Source organism: Podarcis muralis, chromosome 2 (genome assembly GCF_964188315.1).
Source record: "Podarcis muralis chromosome 2, rPodMur119.hap1.1, whole genome shotgun sequence".
Taxonomy (NCBI): Eukaryota; Metazoa; Chordata; class Lepidosauria; order Squamata; family Lacertidae; genus Podarcis; species Podarcis muralis.
The window spans coordinates 52,888,557-52,905,817 of NC_135656.1; the positions used below are offsets into that span (position 1 = coordinate 52,888,557).

Below are 17,261 nucleotides of genomic sequence, written 5' to 3' on the forward strand. Positions count from 1 at the left end.
TCGAACCACCAACCTTCTGATCGGCAAGTCCTAGGCTCTGTGGTTTAACCCACAGCGCCACCCGCGTCCCTTTTGTACCCTAGTATAATAATACATATCTTGTGAAATCATATATTAGTGGGAGTATGTTTGCGTGAACACACACAAACACACATACGATGGCTTTAAAAGAGAGAAGTAGACAAATTCATGAAGGATAAGGTTGTCAATGCCTACTAGCCACAATGGTTATGTTTTACCTCCACTGTTGGAACCGGGGGGGCTGCCACAGAAAAACTCTCTCTTGGGCCGCCATTCCCCCCCCCACCTGAGGCTCTACAATATTAAGGTCCACACATAATGTGTTAGAAAGTTGTTTGCTTGGGGGGGAGGGTTTAAAAAAGTTAGATATAGTTACTGTATAAGTAATGTGGACTCTTAACAATGCATTGCTAATTTAGACTCTGAAAACTACTCCAAATATTTTAGCAATTAATGCATCATTAATTGGGTATATGGTTAGTTATCTTGATGCCATTTGTTTTTACTGTTGTTACCTGCCTTGGGCACCGTGTGGAAAAACAGAATGGAATGCTAAATCATAAATGAAAGAGGCCACAGAAAGGACACCCGTGCTATAACTGCTGTGCTATCCAGACCAGAGCTGAATATATATTTCAGATTTATCGTCTGCATCGAGGGAGGGCAGTTTGTAGTCTTAAGCTACCAGCAATAAGCTTAGCGATTTCACAGTCAGCCTTTTTCTCACACCCACATTTACATATTGTTTATCTCACATTTAAAGCAGCAAGCAGAGTCAGGCTGGGTTGCCATCTCTTAACAAGTCCTTAAAGATCCGTAATTATTATGTCCTTCAGTTTGACTTTCCCAGAGTAGAATTTAACCCCTATTTATCATTGAGATGGTGGGAGCTGCTTATCTAATATAAGGACTCTCTCTCTCTCTCTCTCTCTCTCTCTCTCTCTCTCTCTCTGTGTGTGTGTGTGTGTGTGTTTTGAGGGAATTTCCTGTTAATAGGAATGTGGATTGTGTTCAACGCCCTGCTCTGACCTCCTTGGGTGAGAAATTCACCCTCTTCCCCCCTCCACCAATAATAGTACCCTCTGAAGTGATTTGCTTGCCTGTCAAAAGCAGCTTTTCATTGCTAAAGATACTGAATCTCTCTCCTTTTTTCCTCGTTTCCCCCCCCCTCCGCATCTCCTTGCTTCCCTTCCATCTTTCATGGCCGTTGCCATGGCGCCCAGGGAGAGCAAAGCACCGCAGCAGGGGAGGAGGGAAGGAGGCGGTCCATGCTGCAATTTCCAGGCTCTCTCCTCAGTGAGCTCATCAACCTCCTCCTCCAAGGAGGGAGGTGGCTGAGGCTCTGTCTATTGCTGGTGGGTGGGTGGTTTCCATCCTCAGCATCACCAACCAGAGGAGGGGGGGACAGAGAGAGAGAGAGAGAGAGCAGTTGCTGATGTTGTGCTCTGAAGCAACCTCAGTAGAAGGGAAAATGGATCCAGCTTGCACATCCCTCGCCTTTCAACACCTTCCCTTGGTTTCAGCATGGTGAGCATAAGCAACAGAGAAGCATCGGCTTCATCGCTGCTTTCCTTAATCATCTCTAAATCCGATGGCAATCGATATTTGAGGTGTGCTCTTTTCTGTATGAGCATCCTAACCATGTAACAATGACTTTCATCGGAGCCTCTGGAAAGGGTGGAGGAGGAAGGATGGGAGGGGTGTTGTGGGAGAGAGGGGAAAGGAAGATGGAGAGGGATGAAGGCTGATTAGGCGCCGTCTTAGGAAATGCGGCTCAAAGATAAATTGCAACTGCCTTCTTGCCCGTAGATTTAGCAAGGAAAGATGCTTTTGTTTGTCCTTTTCCATTGAAATGTGGGTGTCTATCCGCTTGAAAATGCAGTTGTTATTTCTGGGTTGTTTTAATTCCTCCTCGTAATTGCCCAAATATTGGTCTGGGCCTCAGCCAGCTGCAGAAAAGCCAGAAAAAGGCAATGTCTGATCTTGTCAATGGCTGATCGATGGATAATATTTACTGCTAGAGGTGTGTGTATATCATTTGGAGGCATTGCTGAAAGGTTCAGGTCGGATGCAGTTGGTGTGTAGGTGTGTGTGTGTGTGCACGCACGCATGTATGCATGCATGCCACACACATCTGGGTCTCTTTGTAAGTTTCTACCTACAGCACATGTGCTGTTTTCCTTGCCAGTGATTGATTGACAGTGTCTTCCACTCAGGCTGGTATGAGCTATCTATGGCCTCTTGGTTTCATTTCAGCCACTCGGGATGGATCTAGATCCTTCATTTGGTGTGCTATATGGCCTCTCTTGGTCACTGCCCTCATGTCCTACTTGGGGGCTTCCAATAAAGATCTGGTTGTCCACAGAAGACTGAACCAGGCAGGCCTTAGATCTGATCCAGAAGCATTGCTCTTATTACATTTTTTTTAGGACAATAAGATACAATATTTATCAAATTTTAACTGAATTGATTTTTGGAGAGTAGGGGAAGAATAGTGACAACCCATATTGAGCAAACCTCCATTTTGATACTTCAGAACCTGAAAAACCAAATCACTATTTCTCCACACTCCCATCTCCATTCAGTCTTCCTGGATGTATGTATCATCTTCTTGAATTACAGAAAGTAGGTTTTTGTTATGAGAATCACAAGTTTAACCCTGCAATGATTATTTTGGTCATAGTTTTTAAAATGAGTACCATTGTATCTACCATTGTATACATTCAGGGCAGAACAGTCATGATATATGTTCCAGGTCAATTTATATTTTTATTCTTACAATGGTAATAAATCAACATAGCAGTGACTTAAAGAGGTAGATTCAAAGCATTACTTTACACTTTGTAGATTTGATGTACTGTGTGGGCTACTATAGTTCCTGACAAAGCATGGCACCATACAAGTCAACACTGGTTGTGAACCCCCAGTTCATAGCAAGCAGTATGTTCTCTCTGTATCCATGGTAAATTGTAGGGTTTGCTGAGGTGATCACTGATCCTGAGGTTTAAAAGACACCTTGATTCATCTTTATTTGGGACAACTGCTTAAGTAAATCAAGGCTACAAGTGAGTTTTTAGAAAATGAGAAAATCACAATCCATATCACTTTTTTTCCTCAGAAGAAATAACAATCCCATAGTCAATATGTTTGGTCTGAGTCGGAGAGGGTTCAATAAAAGAACCCAAGTTATCTGAGATGGTCATTTCTTAAATCTTATGTTTCTTTTGCACCAGTAATGTGGCAAATGTGGTAGAGGACACAGAAATGACAGTTCTTGCTCACTGGGCTCACAATGAAAAGACGTTTCCAGCCAATTTACCGTACAATACATGCACACTTCTTTCTCATTCATAGCACACCGTCTCTCTAGCTCCCCTCAAGATACTGCATTCTCCCACAAATGCATTGTCCTTTTTAGGAGGACACTTAAGAATGGGAAGTGTGAATGAAACAGGCAGGGGTTTGAAAACACGCCATACTCAATGGAGAATCAGAATCTGCTGCTGATTGGGTATAGTTGATGAAAAAACCTCTTTTTGTTGTCAGACTGCTTTTAACAGAATTCTGACCTGGGGAGAGGGGTTGTTACAGACCATAGGGACTCAACCATAAATCCCAAATTAAATTTAACCATACAGTTGAATATGCTGAACAGAAAAAGAACGTATGAACAAGGCAGGCTTGGTATTATACAAAAAAATAAAAATACTAACCAATCAAATAAATTTATGTAACCTTGTCACTTCTACTTTCATTCCTTATTTACTATCTTTGGGGGTGGGAACAAAAGCTTTCTCCACTGTGGGAAGACCATTTGAGTCATAATCCCTATACATATGATCTTCCTCGAGGAATCACTAAATTTTATCACTAGTAAAGAACTAGTCTTCTCCCAGCTGCTGTGTATACTGCTACTAGGTCAGTTGTGTGTGAAATGATGCAATGCATGTAACTAGTAACTATTGTTTGTGTCAAGAAGTCATGGAAGAGCTGTGCAGCAAAGTGTGCTTTCTGCCACTGTGGATGAGCAGAATTATGGCAAGAGAGCCTGGTTATGTCTTTGGAGAGGCAGAAGGATGGGGTGAAAGGAACTTTGTCTCAAAACTTTTAGCAGTCAGAATATCTCTAGGCAAAGGTGTCCCCGTCCCCCCCACTTTTCTAGATCACCAGATGGAGGTGTTGATACAAAAAGGAGATGGCAGGAAATAACTGGAGGAGTGGGGATAATAGGATAGCCCTGCTGTCTTGTGCAGGTAACCATATTACTGTTCACCATATTTTTTTAAAAAAGAAAAGAGTTTTTGGCTCTGTTCACTCTTATCAACCTACCCGCTCTTTGAGATCAGTGAGGATGTCTATGTTATTGTTCTTCACAGAGGGCAGCCCTCTGTTTGAAGATCTCTCCGAGGACTATTTGAAGGAATCCTCTATTTGGAGGGCTGTCCAGTCTGAATTCCATTCAAAGAACACCAAGAAAGAAGAGCAAGGGCCTAGGAATTGCCCATCAGTGGACTGCAGACTAAGCAGTCATATCAGACATGTGATCAGTCACAATCTATCAAGCCAGGGTTTCCCAAACTTTGGTCTCCAGCTGCTGTTAGACTACAGCTCCCATCATCCCTAGCTAGCAGGACCAGTGATGGGAATTGTAACCCCCAAACATCTGGAGATGCAAGTTTAGGAAACACTGTTTCAAACTGGTGAGATGCATTTCATTTATTTTTTAATTGCAGTAATACTTTCTAAAGTTTTCAACTGCACATTTGCCCATGCAAAATTTATGCAAATCTGGCTCACCTCTTGCCTTTTTCTGGTGACATGCTAAGATCAGATTAGGAGATCCTCCCTGCAGGCCTGCTGGTGAGATCAATTCGGTTGGCTGCCCCATTGCCCCAAGGTCAATGCTCCTGTACTGAAGCTCAGCAATCGGAGCACAGTCCCATAGAGATCAAGGAACATCCAAGCCAAACTCCATCAACATGGGCAGTTGAGCAGACACAACACCTCAGCTCTGCTTCCCTTTTATACTTTGCATGCTGATTGCAGCATCTGGGCTTGATGAGGCAGGTGACCTTCACCTGCTCCAAGCCTACTCCAGGAATCACACACCTCCCAGAGCTAGTGAGCCCTTGCTTGCCTCAGCCTCCTAGAGAAGCACTCCTGCTGCTCCCTACGCTGCTTCAGAGCCCACCTTGTTCATGGAGACAGGTGATGGATCCTGCTGCTCTGGTTTCTATACAATGACCTCCATCCCCTCGCCATCCTCCATCACCCTGTGAGTACTTCCTTCCCCATCACCTGCTTGCCCCAGTGTGTCCCAGTCCCGGCTACACCCCTCACTGGAATCCTCTTCCTGTTATCCTTCCAGTTCATGATACCTGGAATGTCCTGGGGATGAGCCGGCACTTGTAGCCAGCTGAGTTTGACGAGAGCACGGCACCCGAAGATGCACATTTTTTGGTACTGCGCTCTCACATCCCGGTTTTCATCAGGGGAGTGTTGAAGAGTGTGCCATTCTGCTCCTCCAGTAGTTTTGCTTTATTGGAATGTGTCTTTGAAGGTAAACGGCGTTTCCATGCGCTCTGGCACTTGTCATGGTCCTCTGTGCGCCAGTAGCGGTTTAGTCATGCTGACCACAGAAAGCTGTCTGTGGACAAACGCCGGCTCCCTTGGCCTGAAGCAAGATGAGTGCCGCAACCCCATAGTTGCCTTTGACTGGACTTAACAGTCCAGGGGTCCTTTACCTTTACCTAATCCCTCTGGCGTGCAAGGAAAGGGAATGTTGAGGTGTGTATGCAAAAATGTCTGACATTGCATGGTCTGTTGTGCAAAGGTTAGAATCACATCCACGTTTGCCACTGACTCCACCCACTGTTGGCATGCAGTCCCTGGAACATTGCCCGCAAGAGGATATGGCCCTCAGGCTGAAAGAGGTCCCTAACCCTGGCCTAGCCAAACTGGCTTACAAACCAGCCAATGGCTAAATACAGTCTGTATGTCTCTGTTTGGTAGGAAAGGAAAACAGCAGCTGAAAGCAGCTAGGTCGTTCATTAAATGCATGAGAGGCCGTCTCAACAATTTAATTATTATTAAGACTGTAATCCAGCAGGGAAGAGGATGGTTTTTTTCTTTCATTGCTACAAGAGATGACTAAGCTTATGGTACTCATGTCAGGAAAATATATGTAATATTACTAACAAATTCAAGCCCAGAGCAATGGTCAAATTTATGCTTCCACAACCCATCACTTTACTGTATTTCATGGTAATGTATTCTGGATAACATTACAATTTCACAAATCGGTTTATAAATGCATATGTGGGCCTCATATTTCTACCACTGAAATTGGTATAAATGGCAAATAACTGGAAGGAAATTAGTGACTCAAATTCCCCCTTATATTAAAGCTCTCTTCAGGTGTTCAGCCGCGATATGTGAGGCCAAAAGTGTGTTAAGCGGGTGGGGGAAACATGGGTTGACTTTGCTACCAATGTCTCTGAGCACTGGACATGCGCACTCTACCCCTGACCTTTGCATGTTTAGAGCAAAGGTCTGCAAGGGGCTTGTTAGCAGGAACCCTGCAGGCTAAAAGGCTTACAAGCTCCCTTCACAACTTCACACCAAACACACACAAAGTTTGGGAGTGGAGATGATGTGCCAAAAATGTTGGAAGCAGGGCTTAAACTTGTCTGTATCTATCCCTACATGCCTTTTCTCTCAGGTGCCTGAACAGGGCTCCAAAGATATTCCGTACATTTCCATAGGAGTGTAGTTCACTGGCGATGTATCAACCACTTCCTAGCTGCGTGCTTTGTTAGCATGTTAAGAAGAACCATTTTGGTACCAGTTTTCAAGTTTGTAATCTGGGCAAATGTTGATGCCTGAGTGGACCTCTTTCTCCACTTGGCGCTATGTTGATTTCCACCCTTTGCCTCCTGTAAAGCAGAAGATAAATAATGACTGGCAGCACAATTAGAAGGAAGCCTCATTGAATTAAGCGGGGCTTACAGATGGCAGCCTAAGCCAATAAATGCACCCCAAGTACATCGGGGTCTTTTTTGTGGTACTTGCTATGGACACTGTACCCATGGCATGTACATCTCTTGTAAAAAGTGCTCTCACCTATGTCTGACTATCAAACATAGTGATCATGGGGTGGAGAGAGATCTTTTGTAAAGGAATGCTCAGAGATACTTCCTGCCAGGTGCACATATCATCCATAGCTGCACAAATGATGACCCACCAGCCCAAGATGCCAGCCCACCAGGGACTCAGTGAGCCTCCAGTTTTTGCTGCCAAGAACTGTAGTCAGAAGGCACTGTCACAATCATGACAGGCCACATAACATGGGTGCTGGTCTGCATTTAGCTCGGTGGGTCAACTTGTGCTGGCCTGATCTGTTTGCTTTACCTGATAAGGTGGAGCTGATTGGCTGTGAACATGGCTTTTAGAACACATCCTATCTCAATACATTAAAGCTGGTAGTTAATAAAAACAGGACTAGCTACACACACACACCCCAATTCCCAGAGGCTGCTATGAATTTCACTCTCATTTCAGTGGAACAGGGAATACTGATGAGCAATCTAATGCTACTGTTGACACACATGCTGCTCTTGATGAATCACAGTGTATATAGCACTGGTGGTTGTGGAGGGAAATCTTAACAGATGTGAATAACGACCATCTATCACTTAGCATTCCACTGGTTTCTTCTTGGTAAGTCACTCAGTGTTTCCTCTGCTTTATCTGCCGACCACCTCTCCCCATGTGGACAGAACTAAATCCTTCTTATGCCATCATTAAACCACTTGTATGCAAATGGTGTCCATGATTTACTTGTGGCTTGCAGAGTTCCTAGCATGAAAGTGATTATTATGGTACTGCATATACAAAACAAGCCGTTCTTCAGCAGTGACACCAACAATATCAGGGTCTACCCAAGTCACCCAAGTGCAGCGCAAATGGAGGTGCTTATATCTCGACTTTGCATTCACTAGCAACTATTTCTGATCGCTGCACAAAGCTCCCACTGGAGCACAACAAGCCATCTGACAACTGTCCCCTTATAGGATACAGGCTCATTTACACTTCTTAGAACTTCTTGCAACTTAAGGAGAAAATACCAGATTGCATCCTTTGGCTGCAGTAAGAATTCTATCATAGAATGAACCCACCCTTTATTTATTAAAAAGCCAATCATTTACAATTTTAAATGCATAGTGCAAATGAGACCTTAATCCCAGCAAGTGATGCCAGTGACTGAACCTGGCATCTCCTGTGGCCCTGCTGCTAAGATGTGGTTCTTGCCCTGCATTGGGCATGATCTTGAAACACTGTATAACTGTGCCAGAGTTAGCTTAAGCAAGCCAGAGACAGGAGAATTGGCAAGTTACTAAGGTGATGGAGGGCATGATGTCACAGGAAAAAATGTCCTTTTTGAAATGTAAAGGTGTTCTGGGAAAAAGAAGGAGGAAGGAGGCAGAACCATATTGGCATCTGCTGGAGGTGCCTAAAAACCAGGACTGACCATTGCTTGAGGAAGCTATGAGTGGGGCAATGAGACACTCTTAGGGCATAACATTCTGCACCCTCTCCATTTACTTTGGGTATAAATATGTGTAAAATAAACCATTTTTCTTAAAGACACTAGCATCTACTGTGCCTAGATTTTCCCAACAGAAACACAAACCTGGGTGAGCATCTAGAACCCCCCTGGAATCTTGCTACTGCTCTGCAGAAATTGATGGTGGCGTGCAACCTTCATAACTATATATAGAGACGGGTTGGGGGGAGAGAGTGCTTCTCTGAATGTTTAATTTCTTTGAAACCAAACTATGTGGCTTACAAATGCAAGCTATAATTTTCCATGTTCCCTGTGGAGAAAGAGCGACTGTTCAGCTATTTTGTCAATTAGCACTAAAAATACCTTATCAAAAATGTGTGGGTTTTGCTTACTCTCTCTGTGGTTCTTGCCTGAGAAAATCCAACAGCAGCATTATTGTTTTCACTTAATATCCGCCGTGTTGTGCAGGAGGATAGGTGGTCCTGTGTCCTACTTTACGGATCCTGGCCCGTCTGGTCGCAGTCTTACCTACAGTAATGAGACATATTGTATTTTGATTTGAATTATTGCAGTTATTTCTAAACTTGCATCTATACACAGAAATTGGCATTTGCAAATGTTATGCTAATATGTGTACTTCTTGATCCTCTTGTGTTTTCCTGTTTGCAATTTGCAAGTGACCTCTCTAAGGAGCATGCATTTTTTTTTTAAAAAAAAAAAGAGGAACAGATTACTATATCAAGTTGACATTTATGTGACCATCAGATTCTGAAGATGACACAGCACCACCAATCATCTTCAGTAAAGCACAGAACTGGTATTGTAACTTTGAAAGTCTATGTGATACTGGGACTTCTTTCTTATGGGTAGAAGTGGATTTGGGGCAGTGCAACTGGTTCCACCATAATAGGCGCTGAGCCTAGGGGGCGCCACAGGGTGTTGCAACTATACCTGAAGGAGCATCTCCACCCCCATTATTCTGCCTGGACACTGAGGTCCAGCTCTGAGCACCTTCTGGTGGTTCCCTCACTGCGGGAAGTGAGGTTGCAGGGAACCAGGCAGAGGGCCTTCTCGGTAATGGCACCCACCCTGTGGAATACCCTCCCATCAGATGTCAAGGAAATAAACAACTACCTGACTTTGAGAAGACATCTGAAGGCAGCTCTGTTTAGGGAAGTTTTTAATGGTTGATGTTTTATCATGTTTTTAATATTCTGTTGGGATTCACACAGAGTGGATGGGGAGACCTGATCAGATGGGTGGGGTATAAGTAATAAACACAGTAATAAATAAATAAATAAATAAATAAATAAATAAATAAATTATTATTATTATTATTATTATTATTATTACATAGTTGAGCAAAATGGAAGGCAAGAGGCCCACTTACTTATGCTTATGTTCAGTGGAACTTAATTTTCAGTAGACACGTCTAAGACAACCTATTTCTTTAAAGTGGACATAATAATGTTTACTACATGTAAGCCTTAATTATTTTCTGCAGATTTCCTTAGGAATAATTTTATGCATGGTTATAGATTTCATAACTATCACTATACACATATTTATCTGAGATCTGTACTTAGCTACTACTGTGATATATTGATGCAATAAACAACACAGGTTGGTTGGTAGGCATTCCAAGTCACCAGTATGCTTACAGTTTCATTTCTACCCTTCAGTTTGGGCCAGAATTTTATTAGTGGTATGGCTGCAGACTTTTTCTAGTCTGCCATAACTGATTTATTTTCTGCCTGTGTTTATTATTTTTAATTAATATTCAAGGAATTGATTGTTGTGCTGCTTTTATTGATTTGTTTACTGCATTGTGCATTGAGGAAAGTGATGAGATGGTGATGTGTCGCAGTAATTGTGGCAATAATTATCCAGAGAAATTTGTCCTGGTAGATTGCTTCTCCCCCAAACCAGCCGCCCAGTCTCTCTTTTTAAATACTGAATACCACTAAGCCTGCTCCCAGCCCCCTCACTCCCATTCTGAAATCAGCAGCTGATCTTGCATGACCGCCCAGATAAATTTGTCAGACTTCTTGTGATTTCTTTATTTTATAATCTCAAAGCAAAGCCACTTTCCCTGGGAAGCTTCATGCACTAAGTACAGTTAACTGCCAGCTAAGATAGGTCTAAAAATATTAGGGTAATGGACATAGAATGAGCTTCTTCGGAATCCATAGCTGAAAAATATGAGTCTTCTAATCTCCTTTGTAAGTGAAGTGTTTATTTAACACGCATTTTGGTGGTATGCCTGTGTAGAAAATAACCAATAACTGTGGAAGGCTTCTTAGTGGTGCTACTGAGCCAAGGATAATCTGTGCACACAGTACAAAGGCTGAGCTTTTGAACTACTTCATATATTTTGTAGGTCACAGACTGACCTATATGATTTCTCTTCCTTTGTTTAAGCCACTGCTGTCTGTGGTCAGTGCATTAGCCTGTAGGCTGAAAGCCCCACAACAATACAAACAAGCTTCCTTCCACTTATGGACAGTATGATGGATACAATTCTAATAAAAAAAAATATTGATGAAATGTTTTACCAGCAATATCATTTGGGTTTTACTGACAAGTTCCTCTTCCTTGGGTATCTCAAAGAAGTCAGGGTGTTGGTGAGGAACCTGTAGCCCTCCAGCGCCCATCACACCAAGCCAGCATGTCCAATGGACAAGGATGGTGAAAGGTGTAATCTGGAGGGCATCACATCAGCTTTCTCTTGAATAAACAAGTACCAATAGCAGATTTGAAGGCATTCACCGTTTCAACATCATATATAGAGAGATAGAGATAGATAATTTTTATTAAATTTTCTGTTTTACAATTTAAAGTACTCGTTTTCACATCCTTAAGATATCAGTGACTTCCCTTCTTCTCTTCCCGTGGTTCATTTTACATATCATAAATCCCTGCATATTTTACAAAAGCTATACTATTCAATATTCCATTATTACATCCATCCAAACTTACCGTATTTACACTGTTGAATTTTTCTTAATGCTGCCAGCATTTTCACTGTACACAGCTATTTCCCATATATTCAATGAACGTTTTCCAATCTTCTCTAAATGTATGTTCTTCTTGTTCTCTTACTCTATTTGTTAAGTCTGCAAGCTGCGCATATTCTGTCAACTTAAGTTGCCATTCTTCTTTGGTTGGGACCTCGCTTGTTTTCCACACATTTTCAACATCTTAGACACATTTGGAATATTATCCTTTGCTAGATTTGCCTTACAGGCCTTGGTTAGACTTTTTAAAGGGATTCTTCAGGTAGGACTTGTTCACCTAGAACAATCAACCAATGGCCAAACTATGCCAGGGTGTGCTGGCATAATCAGAACAACCTAGTTGGGATCATAAAACTGTCCAAACGCCATAAAAGGAGAACACACACACACACTTTTTATTGCCGTCCAAAGACCTGCAAAAGCAATTTCAAAAACAAAGTATAGCAGAATATGGAAAATATGATTTGGTGCTACTTGTTTATCAAAGGATCACTCTAGCCATTGCATGATAATTTCACATAGCAGATCTTATCCTGGATCAGCCTAAGCCTGTCATTTTAAATATATTTAAAATGGAGTAAACCCCATTGGATTAAGTGTGACTGAGTAAACATGCACAGGACTGCACTACATGTAGATTTTACAACACACTGTAATTTAACAGAATGATCAGTCATTCAAAATTTAATTATTATCTAATATATTCAAGATTCAGAACTCCAGATTCAGAAGGGGCTGCCCATAGTTTATCCTTCCCCCTCTTGTCTTTATAGAATTAGCTGACAATCAATTTACACACAGGCAGTGCTTTTTTTCCTAAAAAAAATGTTTAGGTGTACTCTCATTTTGACTCCATAAAATCATCATTTTATAGTTCAGATTGGGGAAAATAAATACAGTAAATGGACAAAAGTACAAGGATTCACAAAATGTTTAGGGGTATGCGTACCTGTGCATCCCCCCCCCCCTGAAACAAAGCTCTGCTCACAGGTATGGGAGTATTGATTTGAGAAAGCATTGCAGGTTTACTTTTCCAGAGTTGCTGCTGCTGCTGCTGCTGTTAATAATAATGATCCCTGTTGGCTTTGACTGTTTCCATTGAGCTAGAAGCTTTGAAGCTTTGTGGCGGCAGGGGGGTGTTGTTCACATTTTAGAAAGGGACCCAGTGGTAATGTGTGGTTTGGTAAGCAACTGGTGTTGAAATGACCAGCACTTCATAGAGCTGTAAACATGGCAAGAAATCATGAGTTTTCAGTCAATAGACCACATCTTACATGTTACATTTATTTACGTGATGTGCCTGACAAAATTTACATGCTGTTTGATTGTAGTAAAACCTCTAAGCTGTTTACAAGAACTATTTAAATGATGGTTGTTTGAACCAAAAAATATTGTGAAGGCTTATACTAACAGAATATAGAGTGTGCAAAAGTTCGAGAATTCTGAGTAAGGATAGTTTAGTAGCGCATTCCAGGTCTTACAATTGGTGTAGTGAACTAGGCTACATTGTTCAACACATTATGCAATCAAAGTTGTGCGCATTAGAACTATTCCACAGGCTTCTGCTCATAGTTACTGAACAGGTTGGCAACAGGATATAGATAAAGGATCTGTGGATTTGAGAGCCAGGTCTGGGATAAATCTTGGCCATTCTGAGCAAATACCAGCAGCATTAGCATGTGGGATTGAAACAAAAGGGAAATTGGTTTTCCTCACTCATTAGCACAAGCTTAATGAGGTAATGTATGTATTATAGATGCTTTCCTACATCTGGGATAGATAGGAGTGCTCCCGAAATCTACAGAGAGTGGTTATGTGTGTACTTAAAAGGCAAATAAATCCTGTGTTCTCCACTTTTCACCACAGAGAATTGTGACACTGAGTCACTGAACAAGGTCACCCAGCAATCAACTGTCAGAGATGAGAAGGCATTCAAGCCTATTCTGATTCTTGCTGGGTTTTCTCTCGCACTAAAAAGAGACTAAAAGGTGTTTTACATTGTCTCCAAAAAACGACCATCTGGACGCCCAGTTTAGTGCAGAGCCCTGTGATTAAAAAAATAATACTGTAGGAATTTTTGTGATTAAAAAAAACAACTGTCAGAAATGTGTCCATGTCCACATTTCAAACTATGAGTAACAGGAGAGCAGAGAATGCCCTCTGTTTCTGCAACCGCTGCATTACCACATGATACTGAATGATTTGTAAAGTGCTTCAGGATGCTCAGGATTTCAAAAGAAGCTCTAATGGAAGGGGGAGTGGGTATCCCTTTCATTCTGCTTATGTGCCACTTAGACCACTTTCTTATCATCATTGGAGACTGTAGGGATATTCACTGGTTCACATTCAACGCATGCACAATCTGTGTACACAAACAAATGAACTGCACACTCATACTATCATTTACACGTAGTGTTCAATGATTGTACAGTCTGTGTACACAACAGTTAAGCTGTACACTCACACCAACACTTGTATGTGCGTAGAGACAGCTTGCACCTGTGTTCAGTGTAACGTGAGACTGCATAGGGATTTCCCTCACCTTCAGCTAAGGGAAGGGAAGGTAAACAGTGTTGCATTTTTGAAGTTTAAATTGTGAGACAGAGGATGTCAGGTTGAGAGTGGGAGGTTTTGAGCGAGAAGTGGCTGAACTGACTTGGAAGCAGCTTGGAGGGATCTGCAGGAGTCCATCTTGTTTTGGGGATCCAATCCGTTTGTGTATGTGTGTGTGTGAGAGAGAGAGATTTTATTTGATTTGGGAAATAAAATACATGCAAATGCATGTACGCATATATCCAAATACATCTATCTATGTCAAACAACTATAAATACAAACAATATGATAAATTCCAAAATTATAAATTTATAAACTATCACATAGAAAAACTATTATACCTATCAATATTTGTATTGTATCTATTGTTCAGGAATTCAGTTCAAGGAACCCATTAATTTTTTTACCTTTTCTCTCTCTTGTTTTCCATCTCTCAATCTTGCTGACTCTGTAAGCTTATGCACCACAGCTACCTTCCAAAATGTTGACAACCATTCTTCTACTCTTTCTTTTTGCGCCAGCAGCATACGAGCTGCAACTATTCAATTCCTTATCAACTCCTCAAATTCACTCAAATTTCGTAATGAAATTTGCCAAGGGATCTAAGGGGCAACATGTTATCGGTGAATGGGTTTTAATTACTGTTCCCTAGAATCTATTGATTAATTGATTAATCTTCTGATTGAACCAAGCTGCTGGGTTCTTTTGGCGGCTTTGCTTCCTGCTTTTGCTTGTTTCCACCCTGCACTTCTTATCTATTTGTAACTCAGACAGAGAGCACAAGAATGCCATAAGTATCCTGTGGTCTCCCATTCAAAGAATACTCAGCCCTACAGCATAGCTGGAACACAGAGGAAACTGCCTAAGGATCCATCTAGCTCACAAGCCTGGCAGCAGCATTCCAGGGTTTCAGGTGGAGGTGGAGGTGCTGGGGGTGGAGCCTGGAACCATCTGTGTGTAGCCCTTCCTCCCGGGTAGCTCATGTCCTCAGGGAGGTGGGGAGCCTTTCCTGCTGGTGCCAGGAGTAGGATCCAGTGTACCCTTGGAGAGAAACTGTGTGCTGCCAAATGAGCGAATAAGGGCTCTCCTGAAAGCAGAGTACCACAGCAGCAGTTTTTAGAAGAAATTTAAGCAACCACGAAGGACAAGCTGCCAAGTTTGTGCTGTGGAGTGTTGCAGTAAATACTGGGCATCAATAGACTTTGTAGGAACATAGGGAGCTGCCTTATACCAAGTCAAGGCATTGGTCTGCCTAGCTCAGGGTTCTAGCTTGGCACAGTGATTCTCTAGGATTTCAGGCGAATATTTTCCAATGATGGGTGTTAGACCTGGCACCTTCTGCAAAGCAGCTGCTCTGTGGCTGAGAGCCTGCCAAGCAGTGTTAGGAATAGAGTCATGGGAACTAGAAAAGCATTTGGGACAGAAGTCAGTCAGCTGAAGTCTGCAGCCATGAGTGAGGAAAAACTGTTTATAAATGCTGTGTGTGTGTGTGTGTGTGTGTGTGTGTGTGTTTAGTATCCCCTGTTCATCCATGCAAGTGAAAATTCAGATAGAAACGCAAAGTGGGCTTAAATACTTACTTTATCCCACTTGAACCCCGTGAAAATCTCAGTCACTAATGTTGCCTGATTTTGTGTGAGTGTGAATGGTGGGAAGGGTGTATGTTAGGAATGTGTATCTGATTAGAGTATTAGGAATATGTGGTGTGGTAATGCAAGAATGGCCACTTCCAGAATGTGACTCCTGAGAGAATTCCACGTCAGGCTGAAAAATTTCCCTGCTCCTGCCTTAGTGGATAGGACCAAGCCCCTATAACTGGTGTAGTCCAGAGGTGGCTGGGGCAAAAACCCCATTGCAGAGCTCTTGCAGACATCATCACAAGGGGATTCTCAAGACCTGGCAAACAGTGGACTGTTGTGTCTTTGGAACCCCTCGCACAAGAGCCCATTGCAGGGCCCTTGTGGGATGCTTTGCAAGAACCAGCAACCAGCTGATTGTCAGATATTGAAAAGCCCTTTTGGCTGAGCCATGTCTATGGCTGCCCCACACCTGACCCTATAGATAATGTTGGCTGTAGTATAGGTGGGCCTGGTCTGACCAAAAAAATGACCCTGTGGGCCAGATGAAGAGGACTGGTGGGCCTAATTAGGCCTGTAGGCTGGAGGTTCACAACTCCTGAGTTCTAGAACTTGCCTAGGAACCAGACCTTCTTTGGGAAAAGCTATGGTTCTACAGCTGCAGGGTGACAGCTCATTCTTAACCTAGTTATTTTGCCTGTAGTCTGTGGGGATCAATGAATGTTCCCCTAATGGAAGCCAATACAGTGGTACCTCGGGTTACAGAGGCTTCAGGTTACATATGCTTCAGGTTACACACTCCACTAAGCCAGAAATAGTGCTTCAGGTTAAGAACTTTGCTTCAGGATAAGAACAGAAATTGGGCTCCGGCGCGGCGGTGGCAGCAGGAGGCGCCATTAGCTAAAGTGGTGCTTCAGGTTAAGAACAATTTCAGGTTAAGAACAGACCTCCGGAACGATTTAAGTACTTAACCCGAGGTACCACTGTAACTGGAAATCTCTTCTGCCTCTGGAAAGCGACACCCTGCAGCAGAGAAACAATGTTGTTTCTAAATTGCAGAGAGGTGGATATTGAGTCTTCAGTCTTCTCTCATCCAAAGTGGGGGGTGGGGTAGAATAGCCATGATCTCTACAGGAGTGGGAAACTCTTCACAATATAAAAACAATTGGCTCTCCAAGGAGACTTCAATGGAAGGAGATATATTTGCCATCAGTTGATTGCCCTGTTTTGTGCATGTCAGTGGCATGTTGATCTATTTAGGGGGGAAACACCAAGGAAAGAGCAGCTGAAGGCCGGCAAGTGTTTTTTATTGCCAACACAAATATGTTTAAAAACACTTCATGACATGGAGGGCATTAACTTCCAAAAGACCCATATGTTGTCTGTACTGTAAAGACATAGAGATGTGAAAAGGGGAAGTAATGGCAAACATTGATTTGTTTCTTTTGTGTTGGCAAAGGGAATAGCAGCTCAGATGGGTCCCAGGAGAGAAGCCTTGATGCAGAGAACCCATAAATGAACAGGCT

At 42.5% G+C, this 17,261-nt stretch overlaps 1 protein-coding gene across 5 annotated transcripts in view; it reads left to right on the forward strand.

The window, feature by feature from the left end:
* The first annotated feature begins 1,318 nt into the window (after positions 1–1,318).
* Positions 1,319–17,261, forward strand: part of JAKMIP2 (janus kinase and microtubule interacting protein 2) — a 91,555-nt gene continuing 75,612 nt past the window's right edge. For 3 of the 5 annotated variants that reach the window (XR_003705211.2, XM_028717884.2, XM_028717882.2), the window contains exon 1: positions 1,319–1,548. The gene's annotated coding sequence lies outside the window, so the exon portion shown is untranslated. Of the gene's footprint in view, positions 1,632–7,581; positions 7,741–17,261 lie in introns of those variants that run through there. The other 2 variants (XM_077924472.1, XM_077924473.1) reach the window with 2 other exon arrangements.